General features: G+C 39.5%; 1 protein-coding gene across 1 annotated transcript in view; it reads left to right on the forward strand.

Moving 5' to 3' along the window:
* Positions 1-18,611, forward strand: part of LOC109416235 (galactosylgalactosylxylosylprotein 3-beta-glucuronosyltransferase P) — a gene marked incomplete in the record, with an annotated part of 233,330 nt that overhangs the window by 154,415 nt on the left and 60,304 nt on the right.

Below are 18,611 nucleotides of genomic sequence, written 5' to 3' on the forward strand. Positions count from 1 at the left end.
GCCGTTCATATTTCAAACTATTTTGAGACCTTCGTGCTACCATACTATACGCGTCCTTTTTGATTCATGTAAATGATTGTGAGTGATATCGATTTCAACTCGATAGACGATGAAAAATCGAGATTTTTTTCTCTGTCCAACTGGTTTTACCTGAAACAAAAAATCACATTCAGCCAAACTAATGTTTCTAATGTTTTTGATCAGCCAGAGTGAACTGAGTGCAAAGTACCAAGAAATAAAATGTAATTATATCAATGATTCCAAATAATTTACATGTATTCTTAATTTCTGACGGTTAATGAAGGCTTGTAAGTTAAATGTGTGCGGAAAAGTTTCAAATAATCTCCGCTGTTGTTTATTTGTGAGTGGTTGAACTTTAACCTTAATTATCTCGGAATTATCTTTTTGGCGCTTAGTTCGGTTTAGCAGAACCCCGGCCATTTGTGCTGATTGCCGATGATTGTACACAATTTATTCACCAGCAGATGTGAACTACACTGGGTTCCTGTCACGGACATCCGATTTCTCCCGATCTATACGTCATACTAAGCGTCCTAGTGCTGTTGGTCGATTTCCTTATCATTTATTCTGTTGCATTCAATTGAAGAAGCACTCGCGGATTATTGCGGACGGGTTGATCAAATCGACGATTTAGATGACTACTAAAATGCATTAGAAATCCCCTGAATACTGTAAAACCCGACGAAAATTTGGATCATCAAAAAAGTAAATATCGCGAATCTTGACAACAAGACTTTGACATTTGACAGATCTAGCCTCACTGAAGAAGAAGTTGTAATAAAGTTATTTTAATGTCATATTGATTGCCCAAAAACAAAAGTAATATTTTTCATCTGCGCATGTTTAAGAAATGTTATCGAGACATATTATAATCATTAATGATACACAACCATTATCCGTTGTTGGATTGTTGTCATAATGATGTATTTTCAACGTTATTACAGCAAGATGAGATCAAAGTTTGTAAAAATGGATAAATTCTTCAGTAAACTTTGAACATTACAGTACCGTTCATAAACATGAATACGTGTACTTTATAAATTAAAATGTTAAAAAATGTTGATATTATTTTTGCTAGTGGAATTTTGCTTGAGGTATTATCAGTAATCATAAGTATTATGACTCCATGTTGTAGGTTGAATGAAATTGTGATTGAAACAGTTCATAAAACTTTGAACAGCACTGTAACTTAATTGTGAATCAGCCATATTGAATCTTCACGTGAATTTGCAAATAATTATCACAAAGCAGTATTATTTTGTTGATTCATGCAACATTTTCAAATAAATTGAATGGCGCTTAATTTACGGGCGAGTGAAATCGGTGGTTTCACGATAAAACTTGAACCGCACGTAAAACATCCTTACCACTACTGAGTAAAACCCATTTCAGAATTTGTTATCTGAATAATTTTGAAAGGACATTGAATACATCAGTTGGACATTATTTTTCGATTTGAAGGAATTGGGTATATTTATAAATTAAATTTGTTTTGATTTGTTTTTTTTTTCTGACAATTTATATGTTTCACAGTGACTCTCTTCATTGTTTGTTGAACTTAAGTTATATGACTTGGAATGAGCCTAATTTCAACATCTGCATATGGTACGACATATAAGTGCATTATCTAGGTTAAATGACCTGAAATCAACTTAATTTCAACTCATATACATGATTGTATTATGAACGAGTTTTCCAAGTTTTAATTGCAGACAAATAACACAAATAAAACTAATATTTACTCAAGTGTTGAATTCAACGTACTGTGCATGTCAATTTTAGCACTATAAGTGTATTCGAATACATGTTATACAACATGAAAGATGTTTTATAAGCCGCCATTTTTTGCGCTGTTTTCATTATATAGGTGTTCGGTTTTAAGTAAATATAACCAGAAAAATACTTTTGAATAAGTACTATAAGTGAATTCTTAACTATTATGCAACACATTGTGTTACTTGGGAAACGTTGTAGATAGGGTCTGGGATCATTTAGGCAGGAGCACCTATTTTGGGCACTTTCTGCTATAACTCAGTCAATTTTAAACTAATTGAAAAGGATTTTTGTTCACGGCTAGATACTGCCCGTATCTTACTGTATTCCTTAAATCAAGTCAATTGATAGAAAATTGACTGAATTACAGCAAGTGCCCAAATGCTCCTACCGAAATGGTCCCAGACGCTACTACTGCGATCCAATTGCTTAATTTTGGTCCATCCAGCATTGCGCGTATCAGTCTAAATAGTTTGGTCGGAAAGTTCTGACATTATCTACCGAAGCTCGTTTCTTTTCACTGAATCGTACGCTGCTTTAAAATGAATAAACCGATGGTGAGTCTGAAAGTTATCTAGAATCATCCGATAAACATTTGATCGGCCCTCACGAAAACGATCCTGGTATTTGCCAACGAAAGACTACTCAAGAGGTCTTGGTTGGAAAATTTCTTCGAGAATTCGTTTCCATGGATTCCATCTGAAACTTCGCCTGAATTTACTAAAGAAATTCTTCTATCTAGAGTGTCCTTTGGAAAACCCTTCAGAAGAAATCAAAATTCTTCATTCATTATTAAGATTTTCAGCCCTATGTTGGTTTATCTCAGAAGTTCTCTTGGGTTGAAGGATTGTTTCAGAAATTGTTCCGGTAATTCCTTCAGTAATTTGTTCAGGATTTTTTTAAATTATTTCAAAACATCCACCAAGAATTCCTGCAGAGATTCTTGCATTATTACTTTCAGTGATTCCAGCAGCAATTGCTCCACAGATTCAAGCGAAAATTCATACAAAGTTCGGGCTTCGAACTATTTAGGCACCCGCGTCAATTCCCGGCACCCCACAGCAAAAAAAAATCAAATATCACTTGCCGCATATTTTCCAAACGCATCTCCCGCAACATTCCCGCAACGGGATCCACAGTAAATGAGCTACACTTTCACTCTGAAGCCGCACAAGAACTCCAAACAACTGTTACATGCAGACGAGTGCACTTCGTCAGCGCTAAGATGGGTGTCGAAGTGATTTCCCAATTGATTTTGCTGGAAGTTCGGCACTGGTGCCGGGAATTGGCGCTAGACTATGTTTGCAGTAAACTCGTTCAAAATAAATTTTCCGGCAGAAAATCTTCAAAACAATCACTGTTAACAACAAGTTAACGCTATAAGGTATCTGATTCAGAAGGAAGAAGTGGACGAAAACGGTTGTTTCGTTGTGAATTTATGTAATGCACAATTGTGTTCTTCTGTAGTTCCGGGAATGGGGTCCGTATACAGTCAGGATTCGTTATACACGGTGGGTGGTACTTTTACGCCCTCCGCGATTTTTCGGCTGCCTTACATCCGATTGAGCTATTTTTTGTGTGTATTTGCTATTTACCTTCCAAAATTGAACTGAATTGGTTGAAAGACAACAGAGGAATTGCGGTGGGCTTAAAGTGGATGGTACCGTGTATAACTAATCCTGACTATATTTCGAATTCCTCTAGAATTTCCCCCAAGGATACCTGTAGATTTTTTTTTCGCGGATTCAACAATTTCACAAGAAATATTTTCCAGGTATTTCTACAGCTACTCCATTGGATATTTTTCGAGAGATTTTCTGAATTCCCCCAAGAATGTTTAAAGAAAATTCTCCTGGTACTATATTGAAGCATTTCTTCAGGAATTCTTTAATAATATTTCTTGAAGTTTCACCAAACGTAGCCTATGAAATTTCCTGGGTATTCCTCCAGGAATTTCTTCACAAATTCCTCCTGAGATTTCTTTAGTAATTTCCCTAGGATTCCTTCAAAAATGCCTTCAAGGATTTTTGCAGGAATTAGACTGTAGATTTCTTCAAAATAACTTCATGGGTTTTAAAGTTATTCCTCTATGGATTTTTTCTGAAATTTCTCTGAGGATTTCAATGCAAATATCTTCAATATTTGAAAATATTTGAAGGATTTCTATAGAAATTTCAGCAAGGGATCTCGTTAGAAATATCTCTATTTAATTCTTTCACAAATTTCTCCAGAGGATTTTCAGCAAATGTTCCTGAAATTGCACAATATAGCACAGGAAAAATATTGTGCAATTTGAGGGGTCAGGGGTCTCCAGTTAGCCTAGTTAAGGCTATGGGTCGCCAATCCGGAGACGGCGGGTTCGATTCCCGTTCCGGTCGGGAAATTTTTCTCGACTCCCTGGGCATAGTGTATCATTGTACTTGCCTCACAATATACAAATTCATGCAATGGCAGGCAAAGAAAGGCCTTCAATTAATAACTGTGGAAGTGCTCAAAGAACACTAAGTTGAAGCGAGGCAGGCCAAGTCTCAGTGGGCACGTAGAGCCAAAAAGAAGAAGAAGAAGAACAAGCACAGGAAAAATCTTGAATTTGCAGAAGATGCCTGTGGGAACTCCTAAAAGAAATTCCTGAAAAAAATCTAAAGCAATCTCTTAAAGAACTACAGGAGATGATATCTCAAGAGAAATGTTTCGAAGATTTTTTTGTACAATTTCTTAATGAATGAGTGAAAATTCTGCAGAATTTATTTAAATCCATAGTTCTGGAGGACTTTCTCAAGGAATCACTGAGCGAATTTATGAACGATTTATGAAGGAATCTTTAAAGGAATGCTTAAAAGAATCGAAAAATCCTCTGCAGATGCTTCTAGAGTTATTTCTTTGAAAATTCCTGGAGCAGTGCCAAGCAATGTAGCTCTGGAAAACTCCTGAAGAACCTCCGGTAAAATGTCTGAAAGAATCCATGAAGAAAGGTATGAATAAATCGTAGAATGAATTTGAAAAGCTGTCCTTGGAAGAATACCTGGTGAAGCTTGTGGGGTGAAATTCTAGAAAATACTTCTAGATGAGTTTTTTGGGATTTTTTAGACGAATTACTGGAGAAATGCCAAAAAATAATTTGTGGATTAATTTTAGAAGAAATCATTGAGAGAATCTCTGGAGTTATTATTGATGGTATCCGACTTTCCAATCGTTGTCCGTAATTCGTTTTCAGGTCTATTGTCGTTGAATCTATCTGTTTACTCTACTATTGCTTTTCTTGGTGTTTGAAGGTTTTCAGCAGACTACCTTACCGGGGCCATGCTGCCTACATCGTGTTAAAGGTGCTGCCTCTTTAGGAATAGCTGACGCGATACAGTATTTCATGCTCAGTAGCTGGATGCCAGAACAGACGCTGTTTGAACCACACCTCCTTGGTGAACAGACGCTCGGGACGAAACCTCCTCAATCTAGGTGAAGTCAGAAGACTGCACTAGCTGCTAAACACACAACTCTTAGCTGGCGATCTTTGTCATCGCTTGACCCGTGGAACTTGAAGTAAGAACTTGTGAGGACCACGTTAGACGCTCTCCTTCTCGACTCACCGTTTTGCAGCCATGAGACTCATTCAGAAAAACACTTGGAATCCCTTGTAACGTCCCTAAAATGACTCGAAACGCCCTTAAAACTTCCATAATCTTATTGAAATCCACGTAATAAATTTGAAATGCCACTGAAACCCCTTGAAACGCTTTTTAAAGGCTTCAGAAACCCCATGAAACGCATTTGAAAACCCCTTGAAACGCCCCTGAAACCTCTCGGAACCTCATTGAAAACGTCCGTGAAACCCCTTGAAACTCTTTGATAAGCATCTGAAAGGGTTTAAAACATCCCTGAAACCCGTCCTGTAACGCTCTCTTAAGGCTCTTGAGACCCCTTTTTGCATCGCACTGAAAGCTCCTTGAAATGTCCCTAGAACGCCCCTGAAAACCCCGTATTCCCAGTGAAACGTCTATGAAATCTGTCAAAGCATTGGGTGGTGTTCGAGGCTACCAAAGTGGTGCTCAAGACCGAGATAAGGGTGAACAAAAAGGTCGAGTCTGACTCCTTTCGAACTGGGGCAGGTTATGAAGATCTTGCTGGGATTTTCGGTGGGTATGCGGTTGCTCCCGATGAAGTTGAGAGTTCTACAGTTCTACAGTTCCTTTCGTCGCTTTAGTCATCGGGCATCCAATATTGGTATAGGTTCGCTTACCTTCCTGGAGTCAATAATCATAATTATTGAATTGTTCATAGTAAACTAAGTTATGACGGCTCTTTTCTAAGAAATCTGCTGGCGAACCTAGAACAACGGTAAATTATCAGGGAGGGGCCAATCGAAAGACAGTGTTCCCAATCAGTATGAATGTACATTTTCGTTTCACCTGACCGTTTCTCGGTTCCTGCCACTTTCGATCCACCTGCTCTGAGAACCACGACCAACAGGACATCGAAATGAAGAAATTTTGCTTATAAAATTATGTTAATTCCGCTCGGAGTGAGCGTGACTTCATGTCGCTTCTTCGTTTCAGATCTGTTGTAGATATGTACTAGACCGAATTGAAATTTACTTGCCCTTGCACAACGCTATGTCTGGAGCCCCCGTGGCTACCGGTTTCTTAATTTTCACTTAAAATGTTTCGTTGTTACTTTACACCCCAGCTAGAACAGAGCTTGCTCCTCATCTCCAAAAATGTTCTCTTGGAAGTAGCTGAGTACATCTGAGAAAAGTTACCTTGGATCAACCAAGGATTCAATCCCAACCTCCTTCAGTATAGTAAAGCGCAACAAACATTTAGGAACGGAACAAGCTCTAAGTAAAAGCCCTTCGTTTCAGCATATCAAAATCGAGAAATCCCGAAGAAAATGTAAGTTAGAATTGTCGTTTAGCTTGACTTCCTGAGTTGTCTTTCAATAGTTAATTTCTTCCCTGTAGTTTCTGTTTTCTTTTGCTTTTTTATAACTATCAGAACAGCATCCAATCTTTCCACATCAAGCAAAAATATCGCCAATGTTTCTTCTCGGGTGCTCATTGCAGTTATTTGCTGCCTCCATCGACATCTGAGAACCTCCCCCAACCACCCACATGCCGGCTGATTATTCAAATGAAAGCTATTAAATCTGAAAATACACGTTCCTTTTACGAGTCGAGTCACCTGCCGGCTATACCTACTGCACAGTCACCCAGTCAGTCAGCGCAGCACAGCGTGATGAAGTTAAATGTTTGTTGTACAAATTCTGGGAATGGATTGTGCTCTGGTTTCGGCTGTGCGGATTTCAAACTTCATTTGAACGGTAAATTAGTAGAGAGTCTGCCTGGAAAACTAATTTAATTTCTGGGCGTACCGTATGACGCCGCTGGGAATAGCGCTGACAATTCAAATGTTGAAATTTATTACAAAGAAATACCTCAGGTTATCAAGAACTTGGGAAATTTGATTTATGGTTTCTGCTTCAATGCCCTTGTGGGAATAATTATAATGCTCAAAAGGTACTATGTTTGCATGACATTAAATAAATTTGCTATAATTACTCACCGCCCTGATTGGTTCCAGGAATTACTAATTGAATGACATCATCAAACACATACATCATTCCAATTAAACATTGATTGAACGCTCATTGCTCCACTTTTTTTGCATCCTGCTGGAAACTAACATAACGATGAAACTTATCATCACTCACTCCCCCAACTCCAACATTCAATCATTCCACAAAACTTCGGCGCCTCCAGCATTCTTGGCGAATATTAAACATTTTGCACAAACGAAGCATAACTTTTCATTACAATGAAATTGAATAACGCAGTAACAAGAGTTCTGAAAGGCGTGCGTCGCCGGGGCTTTTCCTGACCTTCGCCCAGCACCCCGTCGTTCCCAACTAGGAGCGATCCTTCATCAAACCACAAGGATCCATCAAAGAAGAACGTGACGAGGAAAAGGAGTACCTACGAGCGAACGAGCGAGTGTAATTCAGTTAACCCGTTTCGCAGTGGAAACTTTTCCTATATTTTCCAACCCCTGCCCTTACCTACACGCAGCGCTATTTCTTCCTATACTTTTCGGTCGACTGGAGTTGCTGCTGCTGCTGCCACTGTAGGAGGAGGGCCTATTGGGAACCCGACCTCATGGACCGCTCAGTATAGAAGCGGTATAACTTACAACAGGCATTCCGTGGTAGAACGAACATAGGAATCCTGGTTTGTGAGCCGAAAGTTGAGCAATAGAGGTGTACATTATATCGAGTCATGCCTGTAACTCTTCTGTCGATGTTGTAACAAAGTAATTTCTCACTGTGGGGAATAGATAAAGTGTTCCAACCAATCAGATGTAATCGATTCCCATGAACTTTGTGAGTTTGCTGATTTTCGAAACATTATTGATCGGAGTTATTTGCTCAGATTCGGCAACAGTATGAAGTTAATTTAGTTTTAATAAGGTTTTGGAAACCGCCATAAAACCTCATTGATATAATTTTAATTTCATCATGGTTTTGAGGAGTTTTTTAATATAATTGACCTGAAAATGTTAGTTTAGATATCGAAATCCTATCCCAGCTCAATCTAAATCAAATCCAATCCAATCCAATCCAAATCCAATCCAAATCCAATCCAAATCCAATCCAAATCCAATCCAAATCCAATCCAAATCTAATCCAAATCCATTCCAAATCCAATCCAAATCCAATCCAAATCCAATCCAAATCCAATCCAAATCCAATCCAAATCCAATCCAAATCCAATCCAAATCCAATCCAAATCCAATCCAAATCCAATCCAAATCCAATCCAAATCCAATCCAAATCCAATCCAAATCCAATCCAAATCCAATCCAAATCCAATCCAAATCCAATCCAAATCCAATCCAAATCCAATCCAAATCCAATCCAAATCCAATCCAAATCCAATCCAAATCCAATCCAAATCCAATCCAAATCCAATCCAAATCCAATCCAAATCCAATCCAAATCCAATCCAAATCCAATCCAAATCCAATCCAAATCCAATCCAAATCCAATCCAAATCCAATCCAAATCCAATCCAAATCCAATCCAAATCCAATCCAAATCCAATCCAAATCCAATCCAAATCCAAATCCAATCCAAATCCAATCCAAACCCAATCCAAATCCAATCCAAATCCAATCAAAATCCAATTCACATCCAAATCAATCACTGCGTTGTAGAAAACACTCCAAAGATTGTATTTTCATTCCTAAAATTGAATGACCAGCATCAACCGAGAAAATCAAAATCATCATCCCGCCTAAGGGATACCGCTAAGCATCATTACCAGCGCGGATAGCAGATGCGTATCGTTCCGCACGGATTGTCCTGGCATATTGTGACTGCTGAGCTGAGCTGCTTGGTTGTGGGGTTTCTTCTCACCACGCCAGCCATCGCATGTCGAACAAACAGTCGTTAAAATCTGGCGCGATGACGGGCGACGACGGTGATTTTTTTTCTGCTCTGCTCTGTATGAAGATACATACTTAGGCTTCAACCTCGCAGATTGTGGATCATCCAAAGGAGTGGAAGACAGACACATATCATCACGAAAAGTATACCATTTTGGAGCCGAAGATTTCCGTCGCCTCCAAAAGAGTTTGTTGACGTCTTTGATCTGTCTGGCGGCTAGGCCGCCCACATGTTGATTTGTACAATTGTGTATTTTTTATTCTTTCTGGAGTGATAATCCAACTGAGGCACAGCCTTTCTCATTGAATAGTGTTCTACGAATACATTCATAGTTACTGTCCAACAGCTTATTTTGATCGTGGACCTATCGGGACTGTATTCTGCATTTTTGTTGAACAACAACGAGTTTATCGGCTGAGCCATAAGGGCCCCTACACTCGTACATATGTGAAAGATAGCCATATTTCTAACGATTTCAGTTGATTCGCACTCACAGGCGTTCTACTTTTTAATTGTATACGTCATTTTGCCAGATTTCAGTTTTGCTTTTCCACTATTCCGCAAATTAAAAGTTTCAAAATGATAAACGACTATGGAATCCTTCTATGTTTTTTCCGTCTGACTACTCAGCATACTGAACGCTTCACAGCATAGAACATGTACAACACTCGCGTGCAAAATAAGAACCGGAAATTGTGACCACATTTGCAGCTCGAAAAAAAGAATATCTGCCAACAACCGCACGTTACTCCATTCTATACGTATAGGTACGGTTGTATGAAGATTGCATTCGAATTTATGAAAATATAAATTAAATCCGGGAAAGTTTTTCACTGACTGCTCTGCTTTTTTTTAACGTTTCCCGTGTCCATCGTCGTTGCTGCATTTCCTTGCATTTAAAATGAGAATTAGATGTGGTGGTTGGGAAGATGAATGGCTCTACTTTGGAAGAAGAGAACCAACCGAAGGCTCCAAATTTATGGGCAAAGGCTTTCGGATTCAATAAGGGTCGAATATTTTCTCACAGCAATTGAAATTGTAATTTCACACTTTGCAAGACCAATCCACGTATTGATTCCGGAGTCTCCAATAGCAAACAAAAACAATGCAAAGGTAATAGTTTTTCAAACCGCTACATCTTAAAATAGTTTTCCATCTGATACAATTAATGTTGCTTGAGGCAGGGTAGCATGATATTACGTTTAAGATTTTGCAACATAAATTCTGTTAACTAACATAAATTAAACATAAATATGTTCTATGGGAAGCCTTATTAATATGGAACAACTATGCTGCACACGGCAGTATATATGAGCCTCATACACGTTCTTCTTCTTTGTGGCTCTACGTCCCCGCTGGAACTTGGCCAGTCTCTCTTCAACTTACTGTTCTTTCAGCATTTCTCCAATTATTAATTGAAGGGCTTTCTTTGCCTGCCGTTGCATGAATTTGTTCATTGTGAGGCAAGGACAATGATACACTAATATGCCTAGAGAATCGAGAAAATTTCCCCGACAAGAACGGGAATCGTACCCGCCGTCTCTGGATTGGCGATCCATAGCCTTGAACACTAGGCTAACTGGAGAGCCTCATACACGTCTGTTTACCAAATGCAATAAAAACTGGTCTCGATGTCATTCTGTGACAAAGAGATCACGTTGTCTTTGCGGGTTTGGAAAAAATACATTTTTTGCTGAACTCGTTGTACTTTTTTTTTGTTAATTTTCTTTTCATTTTAGGAAAATTGTGATGTTCATCATGTCGCCAATATAAACATACTTATTTGTATATACATAAGTCGGTAAGTTTTACATTAGGACTACTCACCAAACAGATTAAATTGCTGCATAAGCCATGATTTTCTGCTTATTTGAAATATTTCATGATTTTGCTAATGAAATAATCAAAGATTGCCTTGGTGATCACGACGTTTAATCAGTTTAATCAGTTTACGCTGTTAAGTGAATCCCCCTATTGACATTTTCTCTCCATTTTTCAAGGAGGACCGTAGGTATTCCTCCCGGTATTTAGTTTATGAATTTCTCTTAGAATTGCCCCGGCATTCCTGATGGGGTTCTCCAATAGTTCCACTAAGGATTTCTCTGACAATTTCTTCTATAATAACTCCTGGAATTCTAGGATTCATGGGGCTTTATGCAGGAATTCTTGCTGGAATTATTTATGGTAATGTTTCTGAGTTTCTTCCAGAAGTTGCTCCGATGATTCCTTCAAAGATTTTATCCAGGGGTTCCTCCAGTAATTTCTCAAGGGATTCCTCCGGGAGCTCCTCGTGGCCTTTCTCTAGAAATTCCAGCTGAGATTCCTCAAGCAATTATTTCTGCTGCAATCTTCCTGGCATTCTTGCAGACATTTCATCATGTTCATGCGCCAACTGGCATAACGGAGCCGGTTTCATTTGAAACAATTTGAATTTCTTCGGTTGTTCATCCAGGGACTTCTCTAAGGACTCATCCAGGAATTCTTCTAAAGATTTTATCCAAAGATTCCTGCAGAAACATCTCTTGGCCTCTTTTCAAGGCTTCCTCAAACAAATCCCTCTATGGCATGATTTAGCAGTTCCTTGTGTGGAGCGGACCTGGTGTGATGGTTAGAACACTTGACTATCACGCCGAGGATCTGGGATCGAATCCCACTCCCGACAAACTCATACAATGTGAGTTCTTCCTTCGGAAGGGAAGTAAAGCGTGGGCCCCGAGATGAACTAGCCTAGGGCTAAAAATCTCGTTAATACAGATTTAAAAAAATCCTTGTCTAGGGATTCTTGTAGTGATTCCTAAGGAATGTATCCTGGCATTGTTGCTGGAATTCTTCCTGGAAATCTTCCTGGGATTCCTTCAGAAATTCCTCCTGCAATTCTTTTAGGGCCTTCTCTAAGGATTCCTCCCGAATACCTCTACCGGTTCTTCCAGAGACTTCCCTAAGTATTCCCTCCAGACGGGTATTTCTTCAAAGAATATCACTTCGGATTCCCCCAGGAATTCCTGATTGCATCTCTCTGAAAATGTTTGTATAATTTCTCCAGAGATTTTTCTTAAGATTCTTTCAGAAATTCCTCCGGTAATTTCTCCAGGAATTTTTGTCCAAGACATTTTATCCAAGGACTCTCTTTTGATTTTTTTGGGATACCTCCAGGAACTCCTCTTGGCCTTCCTTCATGAATTTCTGCTGTAGTTCTACTAGAACTACGCCAGAAATTCTTACTATAATATCTCCCGAAATTCTTCCGGGCATTCTTCTACGGATTTCTCCTATGATTCCTGCAGAAACTCTGGCTGGGATTATTCAAGGCAGCATCCTAGGATTCATCAAGAGGTTCCTTCGATGTATCCTCTTGAAATTTCTCCAGAAATTTTATCTCACGACCATTGGCGTTCCCGGCTTTTTCTATTTTCTTACTCACTTTCAAAAAAACAAACACGAGAAAGAGGATGAAGAAGAGGGGACACTGACCCCTTCTTTCATTCGGCACTTTTCTTGTTTATCAAAGAGAATAAATGAGAAAAACGAAAAAGCTAGCTATGCCAATGCCTGGAATCCACAAGCAATTCCTGCTGTGATTCTTTCAGAAATTTTCTAGGACACCTCCATAATTTCTTTCTGTTATACCTACAGGAATCCCTCTAGGGATTTCTCCTGGCCTTCTTGCTGGGATTTATCCGGGCAGTCTTCCTAGGATACTTCCAGAAATGCCTTTGGTGATTCTTCCAAGGATTTTTCTAAAGACTCATCCAGGAATTCCTCCAGAAATTTTATCCACTGATTACTATAGAAATTTATCATGGAACTTCTTCTTCAGGAATTCCAAATAGAAATCTCTAGAGGAATCCCTATAAGAATTTCTGGAGCTATCATAGTTGGAATGTCCAGAGAAACCCAAGGAGGTATTACTAGAGTAATCTCTAGTGAAATCCCATCAGGACTGCCTGGAGCAATCCTAAACCAGGATGAAATCCCTGGAAGAATCGGTATAGGCATTCTGGAGAAACCTATGACGAATCAGGTAATTTTTGCAGGAATCCCAGGAACAGACTAAAAAACCAAAATAAAAGGTATTTGGCTTTAAGATGGTTCTCACGGTCTCTACAAAACTAGTTGGTCGTCAAAATGCTTGGTTTCCGAGAAGTATCATAGTAAAAATTTCTAGAGAAGCCCTATTAGGAGCTACTGGAGGAATCTCTGCTCAAATTTTTAGTGGAAACCCATCAGGACTGCCTGGAGGAATCCAAAGAGATCTTCATTTAAAGAATATCCATAAAGGAATACCTAGAGAATTCCCTGGTAGAACCGATAGAGATATTCCTTGAAGAATTCTTGGAGGAATCCCTGAATGAATCGAAGGAACAAATACAGCTGTGGAGAAATTCCTAGAGGAGTTCCTGGATAAATGCTTGGAGAAATTCGTGGAGGAATCCCTGGAGAATTTCTTAGCATTTCTGGAGGATGAGTTCCTAATGGAAGTCCTTGGGGATTTCCCATAGGAATACTTGGAGAAATTCTCGGTGGAATTCACGGAGGAGTTCCTGGAAAAAAATCCCAGATGAATTCCTGGAAAAATCCCGGAAGAATTCCTGCAGAAATTCCCAGAGACATTCCCATAGAGAAAACGTAGCAAAAGCAGCAATATTGTGGTGTAGCAAAATTTGTCTGCAGGGGACCAAAGACGGTGTAAAAGTATTACCACTTGCATCGTACTCGACCGCCTGCTATCTTGCCAAATAGCTCTTAACTTGCTGAACAACTATGCTGAAAATAGAATACTTCTTGTTCATGAACACCCAACAATCTTTTTTCATGCTAGACGGAACCTATCGAATAATATCAGAACCGAAGACACCAGATATGTCTTACTTTCTCTTAACTTTCGGAACAATTTGCTGGACGCTTTTAGATTTTTGGGCTTAAATTGTTTGAACGTTTTGGTTGCTGGTGTCCCCTAGCATCACCATTGCCAGATCTTATCCTGCCGAACAGTTTTTCAGAAAACTCCATACTTATAGCTCATTAGAGTATTGAGATATACTTGTTTAAATATTTTAACACAGGGTGCCATCATAGATTAATTCCAAAACCTAAAAGTACCGAAGAAACATTGAATTTCGTTTGTCCAAACGGGAACCCAATAATGTTTATAACAGTGTATTTTTTCTGTGTGATTTAGCATTTGTGTAAATTATTTTTAGCGTGTTACACTGATCTGACAGTTGAAGACCGATAGAAAATTATGTACTTGGGTACCGAGGATCGTTCACAATCTGCAAACTTGACTGCCGAAAAAAATCGCTGACGCCGCTAGTGCCACCTAGCGCATAAATCACGAATCAAAGACTCAACTGTCAGACAGTTCTTAGCAAGCTGAAGAACTTTGTTGAAGGCGGCATCATTCTATCTTGTCAGCATTCTGAGATATAGAAGTTTGAACATATTCGACCCTGAGAGACGAACCAGCCAAGGGCTGAAAGTCTCTCTAATAAAGACAAATCAATCAATATTCGACCCTGGTGCCACCTAGCGGACGATTCTCGAACCAAAGACGCCAGATTGTTCTGCACCTGGTCCGCCCACCTTGCACGCTGTCCTCCAGGTCTTCTTTTCTTGTACCTTCTGAGCCTCTTAAGAAACCCAGCTTTGCAAGGTTGTTATCCGGCATTTCCACGACATACCCTGCCCATCGTATCCTTTCAGTTTTGGCGACCTTCCGGATGCTTCGCCGTAAATTGTAACGACCTCGAGATTCATCCTTTGCTGGCACACGCGATCACCATCAGTCCAACCTTTACTATTTCAGGCGGCAGTACAGTCCTGCCATCGTTCCAAAGCAACAATATCCATGTCATCCGCAAAACAGACAAATTGGCCGGATTTCGTGAAAATCGTGCTCCAGCTGTTGGGCCCGGCTCGTCGTATAACACCTTCAAGGGCGTTGTTGAAAAGCGGGCATGAGAGTCCATCACCTTGTCGTAGTCCTCGAGGCGATTCAGACAAACTAGACAGATCGCCTGAAACCCCTTACTCATTTTTTTACGCCGTCCATCGTCGCTGTGATCAACCTAGAGAGCTGGCTAGTTTGAACATTTTGACAGGCGAAACAAAGAATAGAAGAGCAAATAGAGCAACTTCAATTTTTGCCTCCCATATCCCATCGACAGACAACCACCACAGACATTTCACAAAGCTACACCCGTTGATGTCCGTCCAAGTTGGTAATGTAAGGAAAACGGCATTTAATATAATAAACTATTTTCCGTATTCCTTTCACGCGCGCTCGTTTTTCGATTATTCACTAGGTTCCGATTTTTCACCCAACACGAACAACAGCCAGACGTTGTTGTACTATAGAAAGGATGTTTTGCGCTATGTGTCTGCTACTCGACATCAGCGAGTGCGGAGTTTGCTTCGTTTTGGAGAATTTACGACCCCGTTGTAAAGGGAGATATGGTCCAAACAGAGCCTTTTTTCTAGCCAGCTATAACGGGGAACGTTCAGTTTTCTTTTCCTTACACGACAGAGAAGCCAGGGCCCGTGACGCAAGTGGCCATGGCCACACTTTCGCTTCATAAGCGGAGCCGATGGTCATGGGTTCGATCCCAGTCCCGGCACTTCGTCAGTTGCTCTTCCCCCATAGAACGGCTGGCACTTGACCCTCTTCTGAGCTTTCATAGCTGTAACGAACCCGGATAATTGGATTTCAGCGAAAAGGCAACTAAGCAAGCAGGGTCATGCGGTCAGAACTACAGCTAATGTATTTTGTATCACATACCCCTTTAATTTCATGTCAAATAAAAAAACACCAGTCCGGCAACTGTAAGAGCGACAGCCAAAGCTCGAAATCATCCTAGTGCTGAAGAGGGCACAGAGAACGTGGGTGAGAGTATAGACTTTTCACTGCATATAGTAAAATCATGTAGCCAGCATTCCAAATTTACTTCGTTGAAAAGTTGTACCATGAAACGTTTAATTTGAAAAGCTTTTCATGACTGAGAATAATACTGCTGTGTATTGACTGGTCGTAGCAATAAACTTTCAGCTATTTTACGAACCATGAAAGAATTCTTTCCTGTCGTAACCCTTCATTTGGTGATGCTAGTGGATCTCTCGAGTAAATTCATACAGAGAGTACGAGCTTCGCTTCTAGAATTCCATTCTATGGATACGTCTAGTCTCATATCATTTGCATAGATCCGTTTGATTCCGCTAAATGAAACGTCTCGCTTTCTTCGCAGTCCTTATCGCCTTTGAAGAAATTTACAAACACCCTCACGCTTTCTGCATGACACGAGCAATGCGATAATGATACGCACTATGACGACGATCGACGACGACGGTGGCTATGTCAGCCACAACCCAGAGCTTTGTACAGAGCACTATGTTAGAGGAATGTTTAAGATAACGATGCGGAGTAGTTTCAGTTGACGTGATGTCGTTACGATACGGCCGGTTTCTACTTTTACAGTCACTGATACAAAAAAAACTAGAAGACATAGTCAAGATATTTGCATACAAAAAATTTGCTTCTGTATACTTGGATTGCCACTACTAGACATAAGTAAAACGATTGAGAGCACACGTTTATTGAATTGAATTCTCATTTATTGAAAAATTTTGTGACGTAATGACTAAATTAGGCTGTGCGTGCTGGATGGCAGTGTTTCATGCATGCATGCAACTGCCACTGTATGGCTTTTAGAGAAACATAGAAACTATAAAATATAACTAAATTTGATGCATAAGGTATACATAATATGTTACAATATATATTTGAAGACGTTGATCCTGTGCATAATATGGCGACCGTGACTCCAAGTATATAAATCATTACTCAGTTATGGAAAAAAACCTATGATTAAAAAAGTGGATTTTTTTTCGTCATCTTTCTTTTTGTTGTGTTTGTCTTGAAGAGTGAGTAAGAGAAAAAAAAGCTGACAAAATCTGACTTAATGTCTGGAAGAACACCGCCTCAAGTTTACGAAATAAAGATATCGTTTTCTATTAATACTAATAATGAAATAAATTCAAAAGGTTTTAAATTTTCTAAGAATGTTTCTACACCTCTCAAGAACAGCACCGCACACCGCAATCGTGGTAATTGCATAGAAGAGTAGAACAGTGTTGTAATGCATGCGGATGGATTCATCTCCTTGCGAACTGAAGTCATGTCTCCGTGTATCTTGTTTTGCTGTAACTAGGTAGGTACATTTCACTGATCTGTACTCGCGAGCGCAGATCCCAAAGTATGCATTAGATAGATACCTACGTTTTCAGCAATTCAAATCGTTCATTATTATGATAATTTTACGATGAAATGTAAAACGCTCGAGTTTGCGGGTTTTGCGCGCAGAGAACGACTCTATCCACAATTGGCGACGACGTCGTCTTATCGCATCGGTTTGCTGCCTGGTAGGAATGTGTATGTAACCGTGTACCATGGATGATACGTAGTTGTTCTGAGAGAGGATGGGGGATTTGATGCAGTTTGTAAAATGAATGTGGAATGATTCGATGGAATATTAAATTCCACTTAATTTGATATCCATTCACAAACGAAAGTTGATTCGATTGGAAAGTGTTTGCATGCTTATGGTGGTTTATGTTTAATGATTGATTGAATTGAAAATGCGGTACTTGATCTATTTACCTAGTTGGCAAAAAAACGGGTAATTTCGTGGTAAGAAGTAATTTGCAGATTCCTATTACTTACGAAAAGCTATTTGGGAATGAACAGCTATCCAATCGGAGGTTGTAGTAGAAAAAAACATGAAAACTTCCTTTGCCGACCGCGCCCATCTTCTCCGTTACGAGGATACGAAAGGATGTGATGATATGACACCTACTGGTAATTGAACGACTGTAGGGTTCATTTAACGTTTTTTGGCTACGCAGTCTTTATTAAACTAACGTTGTTTGTTGTTATCGAAACGTTTCGACGCTTGGTGGGCGTCTTTCTCAGGGGGTACACCAAAGGGAAGTATTATAAAAAGTGCATGTACCTCAAATGTTATGCTTTAGGATCGTAGGTTTGGACCTCTAGTTTCAGAATATGTGCGGCTTAAAATATTTCATCTTGGGTTTTTTGAATTTTTTTTTATTTTCTCCCTATTTGTCCCCAAATGTCGAAAAAAGTCATTTTAAGGTCAATTTTATTCCATATAAAAATGTATGGGAAAAAACCCAAGATGGATGATTTTGAATCGCACATATTATGAATCTAGAGGTCCAAGAAACGGTTCTAACGAAAACACGTTGCGGTACATTCACTTTTCATAATACTTCCCTTTGGGCAAAGCGTGGGGTAAACACCGACACAAGTATTTACCCCCTGAGGAAGACGCCCACCAAGCGTCGAAACGTTGGGATAACAACAAACG

Source organism: Aedes albopictus, chromosome 3 (genome assembly GCF_035046485.1).
Source record: "Aedes albopictus strain Foshan chromosome 3, AalbF5, whole genome shotgun sequence".
Classification (NCBI taxonomy): Eukaryota; Metazoa; Arthropoda; class Insecta; order Diptera; family Culicidae; genus Aedes; species Aedes albopictus.